Below are 18,711 nucleotides of genomic sequence, written 5' to 3'. Positions count from 1 at the left end.
ATTATACTTGGACATATCATAGTGATGAGCACATTGGGCTAATTGGAACACTGTTTATTTGGCTAGATTTCTCATTGCACAGGGACCTGACTTAAGGTAAATAGTCATGTGTTTTTCAAATAAATGAAATAAAATAATAGGAAAAAGACATTGCCAAGGATGAGTATCTTCCCATTTCCTACCTTTTAACATGATAAACACGATTTTTGTGATTAAGTTGATGAGATGAGAATGAGGTAGAACTAGGTACAGTTCAGTCTAGGTTTCTAGCATGTTTACCAGTTATTGGATCTGACCTGATCTAAGCTGACTTTCCAATGCTGGGCCCTAAGCAAACCAACCCAAGTTGTCAAATTAACCTACCCCCCCCAAAGTTATAAGTAGCAGAGGGGAGGGCAGGATAGCCTGATAGATATGTTCTCAGAAAGACCAAGTGCCATGTTAAGGGGTCCAGGAAACCTGGTTTCTCCCCTTACCATCACCACCCTGGGGTCCCTGAGATTGGGAGACCAAAACATTGACATAGTGGTGGTGAAATGCTAACCTGGAAATTGCCACATATAGGCTTTAGGGAGATAGTATGGGGGTGGGGGACAGAATGTGCAGACAGACTGATGCAAAAGCTAACTGTCATTCTTAAGCAACTGAGGAGGTAAGGGCTAGAAGTCCAGACTGTTGCTGCAGGGACTTCTCTTTCACAATGACTCTGCAGTCTAGAGGCTGGGGAGGCAGTTACAGAGGCCATCTCAGGACAACCCTGGGCTAGAAGGGGTGGCAGATAAGCCACTCACTCTTGAGTTCTATCCACATCAAACTTTTCTCCTTCACATCTATTATTACATCAGACCTCACAGCAGTCCTATAAGGTAGGTAGGGCAACAGTTATGACTTATTTTACAGTTGAAGGTGTCAAGGCCCAGAAAAGTGGGCCATAAGGCAACTTTTCCCATACTCAACTGTTTAACTCCCTCACCTAATGGTCTTTCCATGGCCAGATACTAAGCTCTGCTATTACTGGAGTCTCATGTCCATCTAACTTAACAGTTCTTTAAACTTTCCATGCCTTCAACTTCTCCATTTCAACCTAATCATAACATTGACCCAAGTAATATAAACTTCTCTCATCCTGATTTATGTTGTATCAGGGGCACTAGTCATTTATCCACTAAATGTTATGTAATATCTCCTACCATATGCCAAATACTAGGCTAAGCACTAGTTCATACATCAATGAATAGAACACAGTTTCCATTTATTTCACAGAGTTTCCAATCACAAAATACAGTGTTCAAAACCAGTAAGATGGCTAGAAATAAACATGTACAGTGACCAAACAATAAATTATCCCAAGTGATAGGAAGTACTATGAAGTAAATCAGTAGGGTGCTGAGTATGTGAGGGAAAAACGGTAAGGAGAACTACTTTAGCTAGGATTCCAACCATAGAGAGGTCATTCCATTAAGAGGATATTTTAAGCTAAGAACTAAAGGATGAGAAGGAGTCAGCCAAGGTAAGTCCAAAGGCCAGAGATAAGAGTCAGATGTGTAAATAGTCTAGCTGACTAGGTTTGATAGCCATCTGGAGGCAGTGTAGTATGCAATAATAGCACTGGATGCAAACTTAGGAATCCCCTTGCTTTTAGATCCATTCCTGTTAAGAGTTCTTTAAATGGAGCAGAAAGGAACTGGCATCTACTGAGTGTATACTATGTGCCAGGAGCGAGCTTGTCCCTTGCCCACTTTTTAAAAAAAAATTTGCTTCAATCTCAGGATTTTCATTTGTAAAACAAAGAATTGAGAATATTTGGTCCCTGAGGGCTCTTATAGCCTGGAAAGATAAACTAGTTCAATCTATGACCCCATTTTTGAGTTAAAAAGCTGAAGCTTTGGAAGATGAAGTGATTTTGTCTCAGGCTGTCCTATAGATAAGTACATCTCTCATCAACTTGAGGCCTAATCTACTAAGGTAGGACTGAAATAGTCTCATCTGAACTAAAAACTAAATGGATGTACCAGACTCTTAGCACTGCCTAGGAAGAAGTTGTGGATGGGGTACTCCATCTTGGATGGGGGAAGGGAAATCATCTTGTGAGCCTTTGACAGTATGGTTGTGCCATTGGATGCTAGCAAAGTTTTTCTTAGCAGCATACATTTCCAGGAAGAGCAGAAACTGCAGTGCAGTGTCTTGGGTGGATAAAACTCACCCTGATTGGGGCAGAGGCCTTGGAATGGGGTTAGCTATAAGGCCCCAAGTCTATGTGATTTCCTTAGAGGGAACCTGGGGCTTCATATACATTTCCATTTGCTTCCATTAACCTTCTTTTCTCCCCTTCCTCCTTTTTCTCTGTAACTCAAAGTGCTCATAGTGGCTACATCCAGTTATAACCCCAGGCTCAGGCTTATTCCAACACTTGTTCTAATATCTATCCCAACTTGAACTAGATAATAAGAGAAGGTAAAGGAGAAGAAGAGAAAGAAAAGATAAACAAAGAAGAGCAGATAAGAGAGAGATGAGTAGAAGAAGGGAAGGTGAGGAGAGAAGAGTAGGGGGGGGCGAGGAAAAGACAACATTCTTTTCCTGCCTCACCACTGAAGTAACTTCTGTCTTTTCCCATGAAATAGTATTTGACCTTGATAAGAACCAAGCACTGTAGTTACCAAGTTCCTCAAATCAATAATGTCAACAGAAATAAAGGGTATCTGCAAATCCACTGAATCTTTCAGAGTTCCTCAAGCCCATTCATTATTTCTACCAGAGGAGAAGGCAGAGCTCTTTGTGCATAGTAGTAGGGGTAAAGTGCGACCTCCCTGCTCCTTTCTCTCCACTTAAAGTAAAAGGTTCCTCTGAGTTTTCACCCCCCCAAAAAAAATTATCATATAACAGATTAGCCACCTGGAAAAGTCCTTAAAGGGACAATAACTCACACTAATCATAGTTGGAAAGAACAAGTCCTCACAGAAATCATAAATCTAATTAAGGTGGAATCTCAAGCGGTCTGATTGAATGTTAAAGAAGTTACAGAAGCCTCAGCAACAGGATTAATTTATCTGCAAAAATGATGCAGAAGGGTGGGTGGGTGTTCTGCATGAACAATGGGGGAAAAAGAGCACCAAAAGCTGAATGTGGTCATTGTATCCATGGTAGTGTCTAGGGGACACAGACAAAAAATAGGTGACCCTGAACCTCCTTTTCACTCCATCTTGGTTGAGGAAGTATGGGGAAGGGAAGAATTAATTAAGCTCATCTAATCTCTTTTGTTCTTTCTGTGTGCTCATCAAGCAACTTTATGATTAATTTGGCTCTCAGAATAGATTTTTCTGAGTAAGAAATTGTTGTTCAGCCAACATGAACATTTCCAGCTGTTTGGGGGTTATATTTTCTCTGGAATTAAACAAAAACAAATGAAATAAAACAAAACCCTCTAATTATATCTGCTTCTTGTGAATTCATGGAATATGATCAGGTAGACTTCAAGGGTCTTGTCAAAAATGGATGTGTCCCAAGGTGAGAGATCTCTGCTTAAAAAATAAGCACATATCTTTAAAAGGTATTTCTATCACACTATGTAAAGTTATAGAGCCAATCTCATTATTTTACAGATGGGGACACTGAAGCCCAAAGAAGGTCAGTGGCAAAGCCAGGATTTAGAACCTTACCTTTTGTCCTACAACATTCTGTGTCTGCATTCTGCAATCTGCCTATTACCTCCTAATTCATGATAAGGAGTTCTGTAAACTCTCAGAAACATAGTTATTAGATCAGTTGAACCTAGTTACTTTTCCAGTAACTGCCCAAGGGACTGAGGTTTATTCACAGCTTTGCCTTTTGACTTAATATGACATATTTCTTCCTTCCAGCACCCTCACCCTTTTCTCCTTCTCTCTGATTTTCATTGCCTCACCCTCCTTACCTAAAGTGATAGTAAGGTAAACCTGATTGAAACTGTGTTTCTTTTCTACTTTTATCTGTGTATGTCCATGGGAAGGAAGTAGAGGTTTCGAAAATAACCCAGTTACTGTGCCATTTTATCTTCACCTCTAGCCAGATGCCGATTCTAGCACTTTCTCTAAGACCCTACTGCATGCTAGGTATGAAGCCTAAGAAAATAGAGACTCTGCCATGTGAAAAGATTTGGACTGGGGTAAGACTGGAGTTAATGACTGAACATGTATGGAAATAATCTTTCAATAGGTATTTTAATTTGATTTAGCAAGAATTTGCAGAAAGACTGTTTCATGCTAGAACTTTTCTTAGGCTCTAGGAATCCAAAAGCAAGTAAATCAAGGCCCCTGCCTGATATAACTCACTTTCTCGCCATATAAACAGATATAACCTAAATGCAATATGATCAGGCCATAATTTAGGTACACAAAAGTACAGGACACTTTGTTCAGGAGAGGTTTCGCCGAGGAGGTGATAACTGAGCTGGGCCTGAAGAACAAACACAAGATCTTCTGGCAGGATAGATGTGATGGGACCAATAAAATTTTCAGGTCCACATAGAGGCACATGGAAAGATCAGAAGTGTACTAGAGTATAGTATTTGTTGTAGTTGTAATATAATATGGGTGGAGGATGAAGATGTAGGTTGTGGACAGGTTGTAAAGGGTACTGACCATTTGCTGTGAAACTTTGACTTTTTGCTTTGTGAAATGGAGAACCAATGATCCATTTTTAGTAGTGAACACCATCAGAGCTGTGTTGTTAAAAGATCTTCCTGACAATAAATACCAACGTTTAAAGAGAAAGATATTATTGACTGAAAATTAAACATTATGTTCATTTAAAAATTATTTTAATCATTAGGAATAAGATTATTGACTCCCTAAATAAAGGCATTCTGGGAGCTGACCTAATTACTCTTCACTCATTTAGCTAACATGTTCTAAACAATAACTTACTCTGTGTCAAAAACTGGAGATACAGAAATTAATTTAGACAGGGACCCTTGTCCTTGAGGCAATTCCAGGCTATAATAAGGCAAATGCAGGGACATAAAATATCATGTTATAAGGTAGTAAATGTTTGAATCAGTATTAATATTAGAAACATTAATTACTATAGTAATAATCATATTAATAAACATATATAATGTGGTCAAAGGTGACTAATCTTCCTCTCTTAGATTACCTCCATGGAAATATGGATTATCTCTAGGATGATGAGCAGGTTTATTTGAGGTGTAGGGTCAAGGATGTGAAGACTTAGACATTTAGGGGTATATGTTCAGTATTCCATTGAATCTACTGATCTGGAGATGTGAGATAGAGACTGAACAAGCATGCAGATATATGCACATACACACAAAGAAAAATAGAGAGCTCTGGAAAACAATAACATGTAATAAGAAGCAGAAAAAGAAAGAGGAGCTTATAGAGAACACCAAGGAGAGTGATCAGGAAGATGGGTGAATCAGAAGACTGTAGACAAACAAATTCAACAATTTTCACTGATCACTACTTTAGATCAGGTGCTGTTTTAGACAGTAAGAAAACAAATGACAAAGATGATTCCTGCTATGAGCTAGGATGGTCTGGCAGAGAGTTGATCTTTTTTTTTTTTTTAATATATTTTATTGATTTTTTACAGAGAGGAAGGGAGAGAGATAGAGAGCTAGAAACATCGATGAGAGAGAAACATCGACCAGCTGCCTCCTGCACACCCCCCACTGGGGATGTGCCCGCAACCCAGGTACATGCCCCTGACCGGAATCGAACCTGGGACCCTTCAGTCCGCAGGCCGACGCTCCATCCACTGAGCCAAACCGGTTTCGGCAAGTTGATCTTTATATCTCATGTGAACCATGCTTGTTTGGCTTTTCATGATAGAATTCAGCCTGAAGAGTGAAGGGTATCCTCTAAACCAGGGTTTTAAGAAACAAAGAATTGCTGGCAGTCATCTTTGGCAGACATTGAGGGAGATGAAGCTAGATATGTTTTTACTGATGTTAGAGAGATAGGAAGAGAGAGAGAGAGAGAGAGAGAGAGAGAGAGAGAGAGAGAGAGAGAGACATTGATGTGAGGCTTTGTCTTTGTTGATTAGGAGTTCATGTTAATTTGGTGGCACCAGAGAGCAGGGCCAGTGAAGAAATTGAGATAGAGAACAAATAAAAAGCTAAGTTATAATGGATTAGGAGGTTAAACAGTGAAGTGATCTTTAGAAACTACTTTTTCAATAGGTTGTATTGAGTGGGCATTGGAAAGATATTTGGTTGTGACTTGACTATGCCTGCAGGCTGAGATATCAACAGATGAAGGAATAAATAGGATGACATCTAAGAAGAGGCCATTGGATCAATGGACTTTGTGAGAGCAGAGCCAGTGGATTAATAGAAGCAGGAGAGATGGGAATGGCCTTAGCCTCAGTTCTGAAACCCCTTTGCTTGGTGTAGGGGTCAAAGTGGGAGGTTCAAAATATGTACTAGATGTTGGAGGCTACAGATTACAACTCAAGGAAGAATGCTTGGAGGATAAGTAGGATAAGGGGAGAGGAAGTTGACTTAAACCACAACAGGCATGGGTAAGATTAGATGAAAGGATCAACTTCCTGCCAGAGGAGCATAACTCATGGTAAGAGAAGTGAGAGAATCTCTATATTTGCAATTCCCTCAAAATTACAAACAAGTATATCTTTGCTTTGGAATAAAAATCGGTATGGTCCAGCCTGGATGCAGTGGAAAGTACTAAAATGACTCTTCCTAGTGGCATGTACAGAAGAAAGCAGGAAAGTTGGTTTGTACTCCAGCACAGATGCTTACTGAGTGACTTGAAGTAAGTCATTTGAGCCTTCTGAACTTCATTTTTTTTTCATCTTTTGAAAGCGGAGAACAATTTCCACCTCCTAGAATGGTTGTGAAGATTACATGAGATGATGTGCTAAAGCATTCAGCACAATGCCTGTGACATAGTAGCCATTAGTCAACTCTTGGCTCTTTTTTCCCCACTTCAATTTTTTTAGTCCTATCAACACAGTGTGCAGAGGTCTCTAGATGCACCTCTTTCTTTACCCTGCTGATTCTTAATAGATAATAAGATGGGAAAACTTGTGGATTCTGGGAATTCATGCCACAGTATCCAAGAGCTGACCATCTCCTGGAGAAAGTCGAGCTGACCAGAGAGACTTGCAATGTACCCCTTCTACTACCTCCATTGCCAAGCATTGAGGCAAGCTAGGGAGCTTCCTGGATGTCTGATAACATCAGTGGGTCATAGAAGTAGGCCTAATATGTAGTTAGAGAACTCTCATGTTCTGAAACACATCTTTGCTCTCATACCTTATTAGGGGAACAACTAATAAATGTCTGAATCTCAGCTCTGCTACTTACTAAATATATGACTTTGAAGGGAATTGTTTAATATCTTTGAGCTTCAGTGTCCTCATTTGTGAAATAAGACTAATTCTTATTCTACAGGGTGTTGAGAGGAATAAGTGATATAATAGACCTGAGAGTATGTGGTCCATAACAAGCACTCAACAAAGCTTTTTTATTTCCTTCTATTTTCCACTTCTCATGCTGCCAGAACTGAGTAGAGGAATAGAGGAGCAGAAATCCTTCTTGTGCCAATATGTAACTTTTTTAAAAAAACTTTTTACCTTGTATTAGGTAAAATACAGGAGCTTTCAAGTATTCCACTTTCCTGAAATCTCATAAGATACTTATTTATTAGCTTAATTTTGAGATGGGGAAATAGATAGTGAGAAATATTAGTAATTTACTCAAGGCCCCATGGCTAGAAAGTGGCAAACTGAAATTCAAATCCAGGTTTTTTAATTTCATGCTGTGCTTTTGTCACTATAGCACAGGCCTCATGTGACAATCACCAATACCTGTCATCAGTCAAGAATCCACTATAAGCATCTTTGATATTTTTATTTTTCACTTATTCTAGTCATAACACTTTTGAACAGTAAGCAACATTTGGCCATCTACATCATAGCATCTGTTTGGAGGTTAAAAAAGTTGAGATTAGAAATTCTGCACTACGTATTGCCACACAAATTGTGATGGTTGACAATTTTTAGATGAGCCTGTGGAAACTGACACATGCAAATATAGGACAGAAACATTAAACAGGTGTCCTGGTGACTAACTCTAGAGAGAAGTATGTAGGAATCAATTGCCTCCTAAATCAATGCTAAACAAAGCTCTAGCATCCTAGTTCTAGATGTTTAGTTGTGGTATAAGCTCAAGGGTTTGGCCTAAATTATATTTTGTCCCCACAATATGCACCATCCTTGCCCTTGCTTTAGTCAGAGAAAATAATAGGAAGATGAAAATGGTCTGCTATGCCAAATCAATAATTCCAGGGACACCCTCTCTAGCCTGAATTAGAGAATACGTATTTTAAAGAAAGGCAGTTTTGTTTCTTCCAAATATAGGCAATGAGCTATCATAAGTTGGTTCCTCCTTCCTGCCTTCCCTTTACATTCAAAACTGTTGCTTAGGGGATTAGGTGGACCATTGTAGGAAATAGATAAGAATAATTGGTTAGGGTGACTTCAGTTATTTTTGTCATAGATGAAAGCTTCTGAAAGACTTTGACTGGGAATAAAGTATAGGGAGTGAAGAGTGGAACCAGTTTGTTTTTCTTAGTCTTTAATAACTCTCTGGAACTCCTACCTTATTTACATTGTTTACTAGAAGAAGCTAAGCAAAAGTTCACTTCAGCTTAGCCTATCTAATGGCAATAAATTGGAAATTAATTGAGGTTTTTCTGGATATAACTGCCCTTGTAGACTGAGATGATAATTGACTTGAATTTGGTATTTTTTAGCTAGAGCAATATTATATATTTTTGTAGATTGATTCATAAGCCCTACCCTTCATAAATTGTTCCATGACATTTGACTCCTGCCTCTGCCATTTACTAGCTGTTTAACTTCAGGCAAATGACATGACTTCCTTGAACATCAGCTCCTCATTTGTCAAATGGGACTAATTATAGTATCTCCCTCATAAGGTTGTCATGAAGATATTATATAAACTAATACATGTAAAGAGCTTGAAACAATACCTGACACTTAGTAAGTTCACAGTATGTGTTTATTATTATCATTATAGTACAAAATGAATCTTCTGGTAGGTCCAAGGTCTTTATCTGGTTTCTTTAATAACACATTTGGTGTGCTTGACTATCTATAGATATCAAAGATATGCTTAGGCTTATAATTACCCTGTTGCATCAGTGGTCTCTCCATTCACACAAATTCATTATGTTCTTTCTTACCTCTGTACTTTTATTCATATTCATCCCTCTGCCTGGAATGCCATTCTCTGATCTTATTATCCTTCAAGGGTCTTTTAAAATGTTACCACTTCTGTGAAGTTTCTAGTCCAAACAGTTGGAATTAACTTTTCTTTCCATAGCCTAGACTCCAAAATTCTTTGTCTTAGAGATGGAAGGGCACTACATCATTGTACTTTCTCTGGCTTCTCATGTCTTATTAGATAAGTATCAAACCCTCAATATAGCATTAAAGGCCTCCCTCAGTTAAGCCCCGATGTTTATCTCTCCTACTATTCTTTCCTTAGCTCAGTCTATTACAGGCCACACTAACCTCCTTATCTTCCTGGACTAGGCCTCATTCCTTCTCATCTTGGAGCCTGACACCTGCTGTTTCTTCTGCTTGGAAGGCTTTTCACCAATTATTTTCTTGGTTCACACCTTCTCATTTTTTAGTATCACTTCAAATGTTACTTCCTCTGAGAGATTTTCTTGACCATATTCAGGCCTGGTAGATTAGGTTCCCTTGTTATGTGTTCTCCCAGGTCTATGTGCTTCCCCATTTTTTGTCATATTTACCTGGAATTAATACCTATTTCCCACCATACTGTAAGTGTTAAGAAGGCAGGCATCTTATGTGTCTTGTTCATCTCAGTATCCTGAGTGCTTCCTACCATGCTTAATACTTAGAAAACACTTAACATGTAATTGTTGAGCAAATAAATCTAGTCCAGCCTCACTGTAGAGATGGAAATATGGAGTCCCTGACTGGCTTATTTAATTTAGCAAGTATCACATGATCTCACTCACATGGAATCTAGTGAACAAAATAAACTGATGAACAAAATAGATGCAGAGACATGGAAGCATGGAACAGACTGACAGATCTCAGAGGGAAGGTAGGGGGGACATGAAGAGATTAACCAAAGAACTTATATGCATATATATGCATAACCCATGGACATAGACAATGGTGTGGTGAAGGCCTGGGGAGGGGGGCAGGTGCAGGGTGGAGGGAGTCAATGGGAGAAATAAAGGGAGACATCTGTAATACTTTCAAAAGTAAAGATAAATTTTAAAAAAGAAATATGGAGTCTCATAGAGATAAAGGGATTTATTCAAGGTCACACAGAGAATCAGTGACAGAGAAAAGACTGTAGCCCAGGTCTCCTGACTTTGATACAGTGCTCTTTTCCATATGTGCAGTTCCACTATAGTACTTATTTCTTGTACATACATATGTATTAGTCTGGCTCCTGGACTAGGCTATAAATTCCTTGAGGGCAGAGATCACATTTTTTTATCCTCACCTGAGGATATGTTTTTACTGATGTTAGAGAGACAGGAAGAGAGAGAGAGAGAGAGAGAGAGAGAGAGAGACACTGATGTGAGAGAGAAACATTGATCAGTTGCTTCCCATACGCACCCTGACTTGGGATCGAACCTGCAACCTAGGTATGTATTCTGACCAGGAATTGAACCTGAAAACTTTTGATGTATGGGATGACACTCCAACAAACTTAGTCACCTGGCCAGGGTAGGGATCACATCTTATACTTGTGCTGTTCGATATGGTAACTATTAGCTACATGTGGCAATTGAACACTGGAAACATGGCTAGTCCAAATATTGATTTACTCTAAGTATAAAATACACACTATACTTCAAAGCATGTAAAATATCTCATTAAAAATGTTTACATTGCTAAGAGGTTAAGATAACATTTTAGATGCATTGTGTTAAATAAAATATATTCTCAAAGTTACTTTCACCTATTTGTTTTTCAAAAATTTAATGTGGCTGTATTACATTTCTATTAGATGTATATTACTGTTCTGTTATATATCTATTTTTCCCATTGGTGCCAAGCATAAAGCTTTGTAGACAGTAGGTACTCAACACACTCTTGTTGAATCTCTTGTTGAATAAAGTTGAGCTGTAGTTGGTAGGTTAATTGCTGCTAACTACCTTGGCGATATCACTGGGTTTGTGGGGAACCTCATGGTGAACCCTTTGTCTCCAGGCCCAGATGTACATGAAGTTCTTCAACCCGGGCCTGGGAGTGCCCTATATATTGCATCAGCCTTTGGGTTTCCTTTCAGAGGAAGCCCCAGTGCAATCATATGAACAGCAATAACCAGAGTTGAGGTGGAGTATGTGGACACCAGCCTCTTGCACAGGAAGTGGTCTCAGCTTTGCAATTGTCCCTGGGGCCTTTTCTTTACCAACTTCTGAAAGAAGGTGGGGATAGGTAAGCAGGAAGATGAACTATGAGTTGCAAGGGGGCCTTCTAATTTCCTTCATAGAGGTGAGGTAAGCTAAGGAATATGGGGACCTGGGGCTAAGCAGTTCTTCATTTGCTTATGCACTGACACACTCATTTATTCAACTCAGAGTCTGGAGCAACTACTTTTTCCTGGCCCTGTGAAAAAAGAAAGGGATCAGACACAGTCCCTACTTTGGGAAGTTTTTGGTCTCCTGTGAGAAACAGACACATAAGTTTGCAGAGTTGAAATATTTTTAGTACTCAATGTGGGCAAAACAGGGAGTAACTAATTTTGCTGAGAGAGGGATGGTCAGAGAAGGCTTTCCAGAGACAGTGAGCATTGTTATTTTCTCTCTCCATTTTTTAAGATCTAGCTAAAATCCACTTCTCTAAGAACTTTTCTAAATACCATCACCTTTCTGCCCTCTACCCTGGAAGAGTCACACCTTCCTTACCCACATTTTTTATAGCACTTATACCTGTGTCAAATAACTTGCCTCATACTGTAGAAAGTCATAGTTCCTTGGGTGCATACTTGTGTCTCTCTCCCCTCCAGCCCAAGGATCCCTCAATATGATGTGATGGCTAAGGCTCAGACAAGCTGTGCATAATTTTAAAAGGGAATTTAGTGAGTTACAGAACTGGGTCTAAAAACCACGGACTATAACCTAGGTCCTAAGACACAGGGTCTCTGACTCAAAATTTAGCATTCTTTTCATCCTAGCAATGAGTTAATAAATGAATGTATTTACAGTATGGGATCTCAGCATTACTTTCCTGAGCCCCCCATCCAATTTTTTTTCTCACTCATCCCCCATTATAAGTATAGCCAGTTCAGAGAACATCCAAAATGGGAGGACTTTTTTGTATTTTGGATGGACAACAGACCTGAGAAAAAAATACTTTGTGCTATTGCTGCACACATGGCCCTTCCTAGCATGCTTTGTGTTTTAAGGTAAAGAAGAACTCCAAGGAACTCAATGCCCTTTGCACTAATTCAGGTCTTCTGCATAGGTGGCATGATTTGTAGGTCCTCCATGCTCCTAATGTGCTCTTTTCTTTATGGTCTTACTATGGGGTCCAAAGTGGCCACTGTTAATTACTACTTTAGATGAAGACAATGTCTTCAGAGGCGCCTATTAAAAACACACACAGTAAAGTACTTTAATTGATAGATGAGAAAATAAGAAAAAGTGTGTAGATAAACTTAATCACTATGTTGTGTGTAAGGAGAAGGGGTCCCTCCCTAAGAAAGTGCCCACAGGGCGATCCTGCTTCCAACCCAAGCTTTAGTCAGAAACCAAAAAGGAAAAGGAACTGAATCTTTCTAGATGCAAGATCTGTGGAAACAGGTCATGAGGACTAAGCTACTACATTATTCTGAAAAAAAGAAGTTACTGCCAAGTAGTGTGAGTACAAGTAAATCCATATCCCAGGCTGTCCTTAGAGTCTCTAGGCCCTCACAGGAAAGCTCACTGTGAGCGGCGGCAAGGATGGAGCACTTTATAAAGAAACCAGGGAATGTTTGAGTTGAAGAGGTCACCAAGATCATCTAGTCCAACTTCTGATGGTTAAATGGAAAACCATGGCTAAGAGAGGGAACACAGTTAGCAGATCTGGAGCACAGGCACAGAACTCCTGGTTCATGGAATATGGTCTTTTCTCTTGAACCTGGATTTATAAGACTATATGTAGCTTGGATAGATTATTCATTGGGGCTTAAGTATTTCTCTGGATCCTACTTTTGCTATATAGACTAATGACTGGAACTTGGGCACTGCAATCGTTGAAGGTGATCCCAAATATATCCTGAAAGCATTGCAGTAATTGCCTTTCCCATCTGCCATGCCATCAGGATTCATGACATAGAGCACTGTATAATGGGAATCAAGCACCTTCCTTACCGTGAATGGGGACTGCCAAAATATTGCAAAATAAAATGCTAGGAAGCAATTTGCTTCCTTATCATATCTTTCATGTCTCCTATAAAGTCTGACAAGGGTTTGGCACCATCTCTTCCTTCTTAAAATTAACTACTTTTCTCCCCTCTCCTTATAGCCAATGTGGGGGAGTAGAAAAAGCCAAATATTTGGAGCCAGAAAGACCTGCACGTGGATCTTTTTTCTACATTATTTCCTAGTTTTTTATCCTTAAGGACGTCTCTTTACTTCTATGTGCCTCAGCTCCCTCACCTATAAATAAGGATAATGAAAATATCATACTACAGGATTGTTGATTAAATGGGATAACAAATGTAAAGCACATACAAAGTTATTTAATACATATAAATTTCTTTATTTCCTTTTGTAAGGCTCTTGGATGCCAGAATGTGGCCTGTGGTCAGAGCTGTGCCAGTAGGGCCAGTTTCATAAGCATGGGAGTTATAAAGTTTCATAGGGCCCCATGCTTAGAAAGACCCCACATTTGGATTAATGTTTTGCTGTTGCCATTTTGAAATTCCTTATTTTTACAAGAAGCCCTCATTTTCATTTTGGACTGGACTTTGTCAATTATGCAGCTGTGCCAGGGGAGTAGCTGTGCCAGGGGAAATAAAAAGGGTATTTTGGGTTTAGGAGGTATTCTGAGAGTGAGAGAACACACAATTTGGAGTTAATAGAAATGGATTCAAATTCCAGTTATGCCACTAATTCTCTTTTTGTTATCAGACATTTTCTCTCATCCTTCAGAGGCTCAATTTCTCAATTTCAGGATTCCCTCAGTAGCTCTGAGGAACCTCCTTGGCCCATAGGCAGAGGTAGGGCAGCTAGGGGCTTTTTTTCTCTGACTCTCTGCAGCTCGGAGAGCCAGTATCTTTTGGAGGTTGCCTGGGAGTGGGTGGGGGCATGGTGGTGGGGATTGTTGCTGCACTAGCAGACCCTTTCACAACAGCACTGTTTTGTCATTTTGCACCCAGATTTCCGTTGGCTAACCTCAGCCTTATCTTCCTCATTTCTGTTTCCTCTTGAAGACACCAAGGGCCCTTCAAAACACATGATGTTCCTGCTCACAGCATAAAGCCCAGTTCCCTTTGGCCTCTGCAGGTTGGCTCATCACCAGAGAACCTGTGCCTCCTCTGAGACTAAAGCACCACTCCAGTAACAGGTATAGTATTCATTTTTCCTCTTTGTTTGGATTCCCAAGCTAGAAATGTGTTCATGGCTAGCAAAGATTGCTTAGACCTGCCCACCACATTCTCCTTGAACCTTTCTCAGGGATCTTGGGTTAAGGGTGGGGGAGAAGGTTACCATTGGCCTTTTATTCTGGAGCTTCTACTGTGAGAAGGGAGAATAATATTTCCTCCCCAAATATGCTATTTAGGAGATAAACACACGGAAGTGGAATGTTTTCTGGAATCAGGAGTCAATATATTTGAGTAACAGTCCTGGTTGTGCCATTTTCCCATTGTGTAGTTTTAAGCAAGTCCTTTCTACATTATATGACTCACTTTTTTGCTTATTCTGCAAAGAAGAGGAGGATGAGATGGATTTTGTCTGGAGACACTTTTAGTTTTTATATCCTGTATTTTGATGGCTGTAAGCCCTCTGTTGAGAAAGGTCATGAAAGTAATGCTGAGTAAATATCTCTGGGTGAGGCTGAACAGGGTGTTGAACTGTGTCTGAAAGAAATCCAGACTGCTCCTAGTATGAGAAGGCCCAGCTGAGTCAGTTTCATGGCAGGTCCTGCTGCTTGGTATGTTAGCCCTTCCAGAGTAGAGCAGTGGACAAATGATGACATTTTATAAAGCATGACGGATCATGAGAAGACCTTTGGAATTCCTCAATATTGCTTCATGTAAATCTCCACCTCTTCTCCCTATGAGTCTGGCCAGCCTTTCTCAACTGAACCTGCTTTTCTTGTATACACTCTATTGGAAAGGCATGTATTAGAACATCAAGAATGGAAATAATACTAATTTCAGCTCAGCCACCAACCCTTTCCATTAATATGGGGGCAATATGGTTTTTAAGGCTCTTCAACTTCTAGTGTACTAAGAAGGAATCTTTACCACCCTTATATCTTTTTTCATGAACTCAGATAAGATGTTCAGGAGGCTGTGGACACCCCCAGTTTTTCCAGGTCTTCTCACTGGGGCTGTAGCCAATGAGGGTGATGATAGATGAAATCACAAGTTGTGTCTTCTCTGCCACCCTGAATGCAAATTTTATTAATCAGCTTCCTTGGCTGGCCTCCACTCACAGGTCCAAGGACTGAGCCAAGGTACTAGTGGACTAATTTTTGGGAGGCTCTGGAAAGCTCATTGAACACTTTCCTCACAAGTCTACCAGGTAAGTCTTTTTATCCACATTTCCTGAGAAGAAATCTGAGGCCCAAAGAAAGACTTTCTCAATACCATAATTGTCTAGTTGGTGCCCAAAGCATCATTAGCATCCAAGATCGCCTGACTCTTTTCACTCTACCATACTCTTGACAATGATTTTTGTTTTGCTAAAAGAGCCACATTTCTGGATGGCTTGGGATGGATTGGGTAGGTAGAGAGAAAAATGAAGGAGTGAGAAATACATTTTAAATTTTGAGGTTTGAAGTCACTCCAAGATCATAAATTAGAGGAGCATATCACCCCCTTACCAACATACATTCAATTAAGAGTTAAGATAATAAAAAAAAACTTACTTTTTTCTCCCTGAAAGACAAGTCATCTGCCTTGGCCTCATGGGGCAGTTTTCTATTGTGCCATTTTTCATGTCAATATTCATTATAGGCCAACTACTTTCTAACAGATAAACTGCCACTTCTGGGAAGGGGGTGAATTTGACACAAACATCTTGGAATGTTTAACAACAGGATTTAGGTGTTGCCAAGGGAATTCTTTCAGAAATTCCAGGCCTAACAATGATCCTGGCAACTTCCTTGTTCCCCAGATGGCTGTGGGTTGAAAGAGTCCAAAGTCTCAATGCCAAGACTGCTGCCTGTCTTTTGGCTTCCTTGATGATGTGTCTCCCTTTTCCCAGAGAGATAAGTACAGCAAAAAGGTAAGAGAAGTGATGAGAAACGTTGGAAGGCACAATGGGTTAATATATGACACAACTCCAAACTGTGAGCAACTTATATGACCTTTAGCAACTTTATTCCTCAACATGAGCCTTCATTTCCTCATTTATAACATGAGTAGGTGAGACTAGATGCTATTTCTTTTATAGCTGCCATTCTTGAGTCCCGATGGTACACGGACACATTGTTAGGTAAGGCTGAGGTTATCAGAAATTTCTATTTCATTTGTCTTGACTCTGTTAAATCAATTGTCACTAGCCCTTGATTTCCTTCTGGCAGCACAACCACCATTGTCTTTGAGCATTTGTTGTGTATCAAATAATGAGCTAAGAACTTTATGTACATTATCTCATTTCATTCTCACTATAATTTATTAGGTTACTATATTTATACCTATTTTGGGGATGTGAAAAACTGGAGCAAAAAGAGATGAAATGATTTATCCAAAGTTTTCCAGCTAATTAATGGCAGAGCCAGGATTTAAGCCCATGTTCAACCTCAATTCTTAAGTTTATATACACAATACTATAAAACATTATCTGGGAGATTTAGGAAGGAAAGGGTCCTGGTCCCTTCTTGAGGTTAGGAAGGCAGGATGTTAATGAAATTGTTCTCCCTATGCTACATAGAGGATCCCACTAAAGCTTGGGACCCTTAAAATGTCATAGCTATAAGACTCAGGCCTGAGGAATCCCCAGCTGAGCACTGAGGTCTCACCTGCAGTCTCAACTAGGAGTTCCCTACCTACCCGCAGGGACCCTCTTTTGATTAGGAGCCTTATGCCTATTTTGCTCACTTCCTTTATTCTGGTGCTTTGGCTAGTCCATAGAGCCTGTGTAGTTTCCCTGGAGGCCACGGTGTGACTCTTTTCTCTCTCTTTCCCTCTAGGCCTACATCTCCCAAGAAGATCTCATCTCCCCACTGAAGCCCCTGGCTCGGCCTCCTGCAGTGCCACGCTCCGTGTATTTGACAAGCTGAGTTGGACACTCCATGTGGTAGAGTGTCAGTTTGTCAAATACCCCAAGTGCGGCATGTGCCTAGCAGCTCCAAGCCAGGGCAGTTGGGGTACAACAAATAGATGATCAGCAGGATAAAAGAACACACAACAAATACCAACTAAGCTCTCACAAGTTATTTTAGGTAACTTTGAGAGAATGTAAGCATTGTATCTGAGGTTACCAGTGGAAAAGTCAGACAGCTTTGAGAGCCACAGCCCTGGGTGGTGCCTACATATATTGTGAGAGCCTGAGGGGGGCAAGGTAGCCTTGAAAAGGTATCCAGGGCCCAGGGATGAAAATGCTACTTGATTCATTATATTTTTTCCTTCACATTCCCCATTCCAGAGTATCCCAGCAAGGACACCAGAAGTCTCACACAACCATCATGGCAGGGCTTAGAAGCCCATTTTTCTGACACTCAGTCTTAGCTCTAAACGCACTTTGACCTTACCTATCTCTCTCCTTTTCCTCATGCTTTTTCTCCTTCTGAGAACACCATCCCCATTTATTTCTGCCTATCCAATTTCTTCCCATATTTCCTTGTCCAGGCAAAATCAAGTTTCTGCAGGGACTTTTGAAAAATAAACCTATACTTTTTTCCTTCATTCTCAAATCACTTCTTGCCTGGGTCCTTCTATGTACACCTTTATCTCCTACTGCCCAATAACACTGCTTAAATTGTTAATTATCTTTTTCAGAATATATTTTGAATCCTCTACTTTGTTTATGACAAGACCATGTTTCCTTGATTGCTGTCTCTCCATTCCATTCCTACCCCACAGGACTCTGGTTACAGAAAATATTCAATAAAGTTTTACTGATTGATTGAGTTTCCACTAGTTCATTAGCTTTTGGCCTTTGGGACACATGCCACCTAGGCATTTTGTGAATAAAAAAATTCAAGTGTGCTCACCACAATACTGTAGGGCATGCAAGGTATAGCCAACATGAATGGGATTTCTTCCTGATAAATTGGGTGATGGGCTACAGGAGGAGATTTTTAAAAAGTAGGTTGAGAGGGCAAATATGTTTTGGGAATTACTTGGTAACACAAAGTTATATAGGTAATTTATTTCAGGATATTATAGAGCCTTTAATATTCTAATATTGCACTGGAAATTTCCAAGAGGGAGCTATAGAATGAAGCATTTCCCATACCTATCTGATTGTGATTTTTTTTTTCCTGTGAACCATCTCCTGGGTCTACTATTCC

At 39.9% G+C, this 18,711-nt stretch overlaps 1 long non-coding RNA gene across 2 annotated transcripts; it reads left to right on the top strand.

Annotated features, from left to right (window-relative positions):
- The first annotated feature begins 14,455 nt into the window (after nt 1–14,455).
- LOC102259840 lies at nt 14,456–18,327 on the top strand. 2 transcript variants are annotated; one of them, XR_001364054.1, is made up of 3 exons: nt 14,456–14,592; nt 15,690–15,776; nt 16,294–18,327. It is a non-coding gene; the product is annotated as an uncharacterized LOC102259840 (long non-coding RNA). The 2 variants fall into 2 exon arrangements; XR_001364053.1 differs by having other exon boundaries at nt 14,459–14,592; nt 16,371–18,327.
- Nucleotides 18,328–18,711: the final 384 nt, after the last annotated feature.

This window comes from Myotis brandtii, unplaced genomic scaffold, assembly GCF_000412655.1.
Source record: "Myotis brandtii unplaced genomic scaffold, ASM41265v1 scaffold480, whole genome shotgun sequence".
Taxonomy (NCBI): Eukaryota; Metazoa; Chordata; class Mammalia; order Chiroptera; family Vespertilionidae; genus Myotis; species Myotis brandtii.
This window is presented reverse-complemented; position numbering and strand designations above follow the sequence as displayed.